The sequence below is a fragment of the Fringilla coelebs genome, assembly GCF_963513975.1.
Source record: "Fringilla coelebs genome assembly, chromosome: 11".
Classification (NCBI taxonomy): domain Eukaryota; kingdom Metazoa; phylum Chordata; class Aves; order Passeriformes; family Fringillidae; genus Fringilla; species Fringilla coelebs.
In genome coordinates, this window is record NC_140037.1 from 13616464 (window position 1) to 13626102 (window position 9639).

Sequence of the window (9639 nt, forward strand, 5' to 3'; positions counted from 1 at the left end):
TTACTTCTCCTGCTGTGTTTTTGTTCTTTCTCAAAAACATTGGTATTTTCCCCCTGAACTGCTTCTCCTGCAGCCAGCCCCTGACACTTGGGGAGCAGTCAGTCCCTGGGCAGCAGGGGAGCACCAGGCTGTACAAAAGCTCAAGCTTATCACTCAGCTCAAGCTCTGTTTAAATTTTCAGCACAGAGCCTGCAAAGCTGTTCTGAACTGACTGGGTGTGCTGGGTCAGTTGCCCCACGTTGTGAGGAGGGTGAAACTGGTTCTTCCATCTCCTTCAGCCTCACCCTGAACCTTCTTAAGGCTCCTTCTGGCCAGGGAGGACCAAAAGGATTCACCACGGACGGGTGGCAGAACCAGGCGCTGCCAGCAAGGTCCAGCAGCAGCCTCAGACCTGGTGGGAGCCCTGGCTGAGCCAGGACAGGCTCCTGAGCAGGACTGGGTGGGGGCTCAGGGGATGCTGGACGTGGTCATTGAGAGGTGTCAGTGTCCCCAGGGCTGTGATTACTCATTTGAGAGAATTTTAGGATTTTGAGATCCTTGCGCTAGATATTAAGATCATCTTAAAATCTGCGCTTTGGAGTTAGCTCATTTATGATAACAACCCACCGAAAAGATTTTAAAAACCAAACAAATAACCCCCCCAAACAAACAAACAAGAAACCTCACTCTGTTCAGCAAATGTGCAGCATGAATTTCAGTCACCCAGTACTAAAATCACATTATTGCAAAGTGTCCTGTTCTTTATCTGTAATCTGGCAGATGTCACGGCCTTTGGGATTTGTGGGAATCTTCAGCTGGGAATCTTCATTAGCTCCTGCAGGATTTAGAGCCACATTTGTTCTCAAAGAGGAAAAGATGTTTCAACCCACCAAATTTAAACCCCATATATTTAGCCATGGCTTATAAATTTCTGAAAGGGTCTTATCCAGACTGGGAGCTACTTACAGTGTCTTTGAATGATAAAAGTGTACAAGTGCAAAACATGAATGAAATGAAGGGGCAGGTATATGTGTGCACAGATTTCATCATCTAAGATACCCTGAGGGGCAGATTCCCCATCCAAGATGAGAAGCCTGCCCTGCAGCTGCCACAGTCATGGAAGTGAAGAGTTGAAATTAGCATTTAGCCCTGGGCACAATATCTTGTTCTGGACATGGCAATTTTCTAAGAATTTTTACGCCACTGAGCAATCTTCTTGGTTTGTGAATCAGTGCCTCAGCTTGGATGTCAATGTGCTCACAGTTTAAAATGAGTTTAACAGAGTAGGTGATTTGATCCAGGATCTTATATAGTGTATAATATAAGGGTATAATTTTATATATAAAATAATTTGGATTTTAAGGAGTGTCAATAACTATTACAATGATACCACTTTTTACCACAAATTTTTGTTTGGAAATAGATTTTTGCCCAATTTTGGATGGTGCAGACATTCAGGCTCTGTAGAGCTGGAGTAAAACTTTACAATCTTTTCCATAATTAGCTCAGTGATAACCGAGTATCTAAAAATTGAAAATACAAAATGTTTGAATGTCTGTTCACATGGGATGCTGTTCATATTGGTGTGGTCATTAAGAAGCTGTTTCTATCAGTATCTAAAATTGGAGAACATTTGTTATCATTTATGAAGCCTCAGCAGCACTAAGTGCTTCCTGTGGAGTCCCAGCTCTTCCTGCAGAGTCTCTGTTCTGCTCCCTCACAGCTGCTCCTCCCTTGTAGTTTGTCTGTAATAGAACCAGAGAAAAACCCCCATGTTCATCTCTAAATTTTACAACCAAAGTGTGTAATTGGTGCGTGGCAGTGGTTTGGGAACAGCGCTGCAGGGGTTTCCAGCAGCCCTGGCAGTTCCATTTCCTCATGTTCACTGCAGAGCTCTCCCTGGCTGCTTGTTTGTGGTGTCTCCTCTGTCCTGTGCTTCAGAGCTACCCTTCAGTGTCTCCCTGCACTCCCAGTGGGAGTGTTAGAAGGCTTGTTGTGATGCTCTGGACGATGTGTTTGCAAAACCCCAAGAATTTCTGTGCCTTCAGTGTTAGCAGTGCAAACCAACCTTCACCAAAGGTTCAGTGTCCCCCTGCAAAACCACCTGTGCACAGCACTTTTCACTGGGATCAGAGTATTCCACTGGTGTATTTTGTACTTATACTCCTTTCACCTTGTTTTATATTTTTTAATAAACTGCACTAGCATCACATTCAGACTTTTTCTGCTTAAACATTCATAGGACAGAAAATGATTTGCAGAACCATAAAGTATCTGTAATGTGGCTGGTGAGCAGCCCAAAAGAAGGTAAGTACTCCAGAAATTAGCCCAGAGAATAGATGTAGAAAAAGAAAGACACTCTTATAAGATACACTTAAAATTCCACTTTTCATATATTTTTATAACCTGGATATTTTTTTGTTTACCCTCTCCCTTAAAAATGTGCAACTCTGTAAGTATTTTTTTCTCACTGTGACACTGTTACTTAAAGCCACTCTTTCTGTGTGTCCTCTGAGAAACTGCAACAGAGATCCTGGTAACATTTATTGAAGTTTTCAGGGTAATTGAGCTTTGATAGAGCATAGACACAGAAATAAGCTGGACAACTGCCAGGAGCCATAACTTAAGTGCAAAGAGGTATTTGCAGTTGGTGGAAGTAATACACACAGAACACACATAGCATGAGAAAAGCTGACAGGATAAATCCTGGCTATAGGTGAACAGCATTATCTTCACATGGGGTTAAAATTTGGATTTTTTTATAAAGCAATTCTAAATGACTTTTAAAGAAATTAAAGAATGAAACATTTACTAGTTTTTTTTATTATTCCAGAATCTGTGCTTATTATAGAGTTCTCCTGCTATAAATGTAGTGCTACTCCTCTTGTCTTACTTTACTGAGACCTCTGTTATCTGATATTTATTTTTTTAGTTCTTGCCTGTGAGCTTCCATTAAAAGCAGACTGATTTGTTATAGTACAAGTCCAAAACTGAAGGAAAAAAAAAAGTGCTCATTCCATTTACCTACCTCTCAAGCATGTAACAATGAAGTTGGAAGCCCAAGTAATCTCAGTGGACCCTGATAGATATGTTTTTCAGAGCTGACCATGAATTGCTGATGTGTTCTTGCAGAATTGTGGTAGGAAGGCACAAACAGATGTCTGGACACAATCCTGTGCCCCGTGCTCTGGGCTGACCCTGCTGGAGCAGGGAGCTTGGAGCAGGTGACCCACTCAGGTCCTTCCCACCTCACCCATTCTGGGATCATGCAGATGTGATTCCAGACAGTTTCAAACCACTGAAAATTACTTTCAGGTTCCAGTGATGCTGGCCCAGCTGTGGCTTGGCCTTGCCCTCGCTGGGCTGGCACTACCTGACTTTGCTGGCTGTACAAAGGCGTGAGGGCATTGCAGCCATCTCACTGTGCCTCCTGGAAAAGTTCAAAGGCACTCCAGAACAGCTCAGGGGGATGGGAGATAAAGCTGGAGAGAATTCTCACCCGTGGGTGTGTGTCAGAAGAGACTTAGATTAGGTGTTAGGGAAAGGCTCCTCACCCAGGGGGTGGCTGGGCACTGGGACTTCTCCTCAGGGCAGTGATCACAGCACCAAGCCTGACAGAGTGCAAGAAGCATTCAGAGAACACTCTCAGGCACATGGTGTGATTCTTGGGGCTGGACTGTGATCATCCTTGTAGGTCTCTTCCAACTCAGGAAATTCCAGGAGTTTGTCTTGTGGTGTTTGTAGGACCAGAGCCCCACAGAAATGTGACAGCAGTTCCCATTTGTAGGTTGTTCTTGATGGACAGTTTGTGGCTGGTTAGGGCCCCTTGGGACCACTTAGGTGGTATAAAGGAATGGATCTCAGAGCAGAAGTTTTAGTAATGCTGATTGTTCTCATTAGGCACATTCTCCTCCTTTCCTGACACACCCCCTCAAATCCAGCTCTTATGGTACTTGGTTTGTAATAGCTGACAGATAATCTTCAGTTTTGCTAATGCATTTTGCCATCTAAATCTGGGTCAGGGGGAATGAGCAGGACTGTACAACTTGCACTACCCTGAATTAGTAGAGCTGGTCATCACAAAGCCGCTTGGTAAATCCTCTTCCTTTCATATCTCCTTGCCCCTCTAGAGAAACAGGGCATTTATTATAAAAAACTCTGCAATTCTGGGAATTGTCAGGGTAATTAAAGATTTTTAAAGTTTCATTCTGACATGTGAGAATCTCAAGAACAGTTATTGCTCTTGATTAAGAATGAACTCTAACTCAGTAATACAAAAAAAGGTTTATTCTGTGTTTTTGCCTGTGTGTGTTTCTAAACAAGCCTGTCACATTTTTTCCCCTGTTGCTTTGCTCATGTAAGATGAGCTCTTTGTAAACATCTGCAAGCATCCTACTTCACAACCCCCTTCGAGATCTTCTGTGCAAGAGGCTGCAAAAACTTGACAAGGAGGGAGTGGGTGATTTAGTATCAGGATTGCCTCCCTGCTGAGAAGAGTGCTCTCAGAGGTTTTCGTGCTCCCTTTGTTTTTTCTGTCTCCATGTGTTGTCTGTTGTATGACCTCTCTTGAGGAAAGAAGCCTTGTTGTTGTTGCTGTTACTGGTTTATTCGACACCAGGGACAGCCAAATTCTGATCCCACGTCTGTAGCTCCACACATTATTCAAGTACAAATAAATAAGTTCATGCAGGGTGCACTCAAGAAGGAAGGATGCAGCTCTCATAAAGCATTCCCAGCGTCTCTTAGATAAACTCGGAGATGTTTCCTGTGCCGTTGTTGTCAGATGTGGAAGATGCGTTCTAAATGAACAAATCTAATGAAATTCAATTATTGAAATAGCTTATTTTTTCTTCACATTCTTTTGTCTTGATGTAATTTTGAAAGTCTGATGGGAATGTTTTAGTTATTCAGGTCTGAGGTACACAGAGTTCATCAAAGTGAATCCAAATGGAATATGCTTGTAATGTGTTTGCTGTGTAATAACACAGAGGTTCTGTGTCTGCTCTCTGTGTGTTAATACAAAAAGAAAAAAGGGGAGATTTGTTGGTATCTCAGTAAATGCCACATATCTTGCAAGAGAAGAGAAAGTTCCAGGTCTGTCTGCCTAGCACACCTGGCTTCCACAGTAATTTCCTTTAATGGTAGATACTTGTTTGCATGAGATGCTGTTGCTTAGTATATTATGCAGGCAATTTCATGCTGCAGACAAAAGGTTGACTTTGGGACTGCCTCTCAGCTTAGAGATATGCAGCATTTTTCTATGCAACTTGCATAAAAATCAGGCAGATTTCCAAATCAATGTGTGCCTTCTGTAAATTCCCTCCCTATGCATGAATTTCACATATTCCAAAGTCAGATGAGAAAAGCCCCCACTATGTCATGATAGAAATATACCAGTGATGGCGTAATCTGCTGGTGAAGGAGGCCTGTGGTGTGGCATTCTAGGTTGAGGATGCAGATCAGTTTGTTTTGCAATAGTTCATAAAGCTTCATTTAGCATTAATGTACAATATCGTACAGTATAATGATGGCATGGCTGTGGAGGAAATGAGGACAGCATTTGCATGCTAACAATAAAGAAGGGATAAACACCATTTCACTGAAAGGCAAAATTAGGAACAGAAACAGCAAGTGCAAATTAAATGTTTAGAGTCGTTACTTCCAAGCCATTTAGGATTTCTCCTCGCCGGCAGGCAGGAGCAGCCCGATCCCGTGCAGAGGGAGACACAGGCTGTGCCTCCTCTGCTGCAGCTCCTGCTGCTCCCTCCTGCCTCCCCAGGGCTGCCTTCCGGGCATTTCTGCAGCGTGCTTGGGATTCTGAGGTAGAACTACTGCTTGCTCTGGGAGAAAATCACAAAATATCCTGTGGTAGCCAGAGGCAGAGGAGGGGATGAAAAGGTGTCTGAAAGAACGCCCAGCACAGCACTGTCATCTGTGACAGAGCACAGAGCTGCAGGGTTGTGGTCCTGTGTCTGCTCTTGGGCTGCCTGAGCTCTTTAGGGGTTTTTCTTTAGTTTTTATCTGATTTTAAAATTTGGTAGAGAGACTATATCATCTCTCTTAATCTGGGATGGGGATAACCAGGTCACACAGCTTTATGTAACAACTGAAAACAGATTTCCTTTATCTTACTTCTGTGCTGCGATGGGTTTTATTTTGGTTTGGTTTGGGGTTATTTTGTTTTTATTTATTTTTTTAAATCAAAGTATCTATGTTAATGTTTCAGTGCTTACTGCAAATGTCTTCATTTGCTAAAGGGTTTTAGAAACTATACATAAAACCCACCAAAACTGCCTAAGTAAAACAGACTTTTTAAAAACATGCATTTGCTATCTGAAATTTTCTGGGGATGGTGATTACTCTGTTAAACTATATATAGGCATTCAAAATTAACCAAGTATTCTGGAACAGATCACAAAAGTAGCGTCTGCAATAGAGAAATTTCTTCACGGAAAGAGTTGCCAAACACTGGAACACGCTTTCCAGGGAAGTGTTTTAAATCTCAGGGAATTTAAAAGAGGTGCATATGTGGCTTACTGGTTGTACTCTATGATCCAAAAGATGTTTTCCACCTGAAACAAATTTCTGACTCTCAGAAACAGGGTTGCATCTGTCCTCTGGAAAGACTCTGGGTAGTAACTGCAGTGCTGTTCTGCCACCTTGACCTCGGAGTAATGAACAGGCTCATTAAAGGTGTCGTGGGTTAAGCAAGGCCAGGATGGGGGTACAGTGGGTCAGGTGGTGCTCAGACTCAGAATTAAGAGCGAGAAGATGTCTTGTACCTAGAGAAGGCACGTTCCTGGTTATTGCTGAGGGGCTCAGATGAGCCCATTACTGCTGGAGACCTTTCCTCACAGGTCTGAGCTTTAGGTCTGTGCATGAGATGCTGTGATTTGAGCAGCTGCCCTTGTACCTTCACAGGGGGCAGAAAGAACATTTAAAAGGATTCTTGGTTCCCCATGCTGTGATGTGCACTTTGTCAGTTATGATACAGAAGGGTGTGATAAACTATTTATTTTTCTGCACAAAAGAGCAGAGTTTTGTGTCTTTGCCCTTCTCCCTAAGAGGGTGGCCATTGTGTCACAGAATGGAAAAGCAGGGTTCAGCTGGAACCAAAGTTGACCTACTTCTGCCACTGTATTTAAGGCATGGGATGTCTCTTATGAGCTATTGCAAGTTGCCAATCCAACACTGGCAGTGCTGACCTGAATAGCATTAATGACTGGCACATGTGACAGATTCCAGACCCCACTGAGGTCTTATTCTCAACTTATCTAAAAATAAAACTGATGTCTGTGGTGGAAAAAAGGAGCTGAGTCACCTTGCTAATCAAACAGATTGGCCATTTTGCTGGTTTTTTCCCCCAGTTTAATAGCTCATGTGATTTCAGTGATTTATTCCCAATCTATTGAGCCATGAATAATTTTAGTTCTGCTTAAAAAAACAAGCTTGTGCTCATCTAAAAAAAAAAAAAAGTAGAACTATTTTAGTTAAGCTGCATTTCTGACAGAGTATTTGGTGTCTGCTAGTGTCAGTCTCCCTCCTGTTGAATCATCTTGTTTGATTCTCCTCTACAGATAATAATTGTTTACCCATGAGAATTTGTTTTCATTTTGTTCTGAAATGAAAACAAGGAGTAGAGGAGCTGATTTGGATTATATTGATTAAAATATTTTTTTTCAATAAAGTTAAAAAGAGTTTTCTCACAATATTAATTCTATGATGATACTGAGGGTTTTGTGTAGGTGAATCACAGAGGAAAACAGTTCAAAAATCCTACAATGTTAAATCCTATATGCTTAAACAAACTTTTCTGTTCCACTAATTCCTATCTATATGGAGATATATATCTTCTGAGGATCAGTTACTGTATTTCTACAGAAGAAATAACTAGCTAAATCCCTAAATATCCTTTTGGATCTGTTTTCTAGAGGGAAAGCTATAAGAACCCCTCATTTAGAGTAAGAAGCAAATATTTACTTAACAAAATTTAATTTTAAAAATATGAAGTTTGCAAAGTTCCTCTGAAAAGTTTTGTGTTGCTTGGATCTTATATCTGCATTTCTATGTTCAAATTAGCAAGAAAGGTGAAAAGACGAGACATGGAGGTAAATTTTTAATTGACCAGTAGTATAAGAATAAAATTCTTGGGATAGAACAGATATTGAATTAAGTCTTAAGCATAATTTAATCTCACTTTCTTCTATTAATGTTTTATCACCTACTTTGACATTACTGCATGTAGAAGGTATATTGGTATTTTTGACTGAGTTCTACAAAATCTAAGTTATAAATTTTTATCTTTGCAAAGGTCATTGAGCCAGGGCTTTCTCACAAGAGCACCCTAGTACATGGGAAGGAACCTGAAATAAGTACTCTGAATAAAAATAAGCTAATGTTGTCTCCAATGCTGAATTAAAATATGGGTCCTCCTACCACCATATGTAGTGTAATGTGCAGAAAAGTGATTGGAAATAGCTCACCATTAGTTACACAGCCCAAGTCCACATGAGTAAAACATCACATGGGCCTCCTGTCCATCCTTTTACAAGTCTTACACCCTTTAATGATTTTTGGTTTTCTTCCTAAGATGTTGAAATGGAAGGTTTTTGTGGCAGCATTGATTAATGTCTGTGTGCTGGGTCCTGAGAAGCTTTCTGGGCTGTGTCAAATCCCATTCCTTGGCTCTACCCAGACTTTTTAGCACAATTCCATGTGAATTTGAGCATTACTATCACAAGCTGTTACTATTGGCTCCTGTTGGGTGCCTGGGTTTGCTCTGCAGCCAGGGTCTGACCCAATTCAGTCTTGACCCAATCCCACTATGGTTTTTCAGGATGCAATTTTGGCATGGGGCACCAGAATTGCACCTACCTTTAAGATGAAAATTTAGGTTTTCCTGACTAAGTCACTGTCTTCTAACCTGGAATTTTCAGCCCATTTCCACAGAAGAAAAAAATACCCTTGACAAACTGATGCCACAGGGACAGGGAGTGGTCTATGTTAAATATGCCTACTGCCTTTCCAAAAAAGATTAAAAAAAAATAATATTTCAGAGCTAGCCCAGGAGTCTTAGATTTAGAATGCAATCCATTTCATAAATATTATTTTTGATGCATCTAGTGAAAATGAAATAAAAATCAAGTTACTTAACATAAAAAAGAGGAGCCTGGTGCTTCAGGAAAGCACCACAGGGCCACTGGTGGTACCATTGCTGGAAAAGCAATAATGCCTCATGATTAGATACCAGTTTTCTCCAGCTGTGCTGTTTCCACCACACTGCTAGGAGTAGATGCTTTGTTTCCTCTGGGGTGATACAACTTGATTTAAAAAGGAAGTCATAAACTAGAACACATGACACAGAGAAATAAGGTTATTAAAGGAATTAGCAGACAGTAAGCTGCTGAAGGCTGTCAGGGTCTATAAAATTACAGTGGAAATGGTATTTGTTGACATTTGTTTTATTTTCAATGGCTGATGGCAAGAAATTCAAAAAAAGAGAGTAGAATTGTAAGATTCTGCTTCTATCAAGATATAGTTTGGATAAAAATGCAGAAGTGGTGATAAGACTGAACAGCATTTCTGGTATGTGCAAACAGTCTGAAGGTAATTAAAACTGAAATTTTAGAAACACTGCCTATTAATTACCTGACAGAAGTT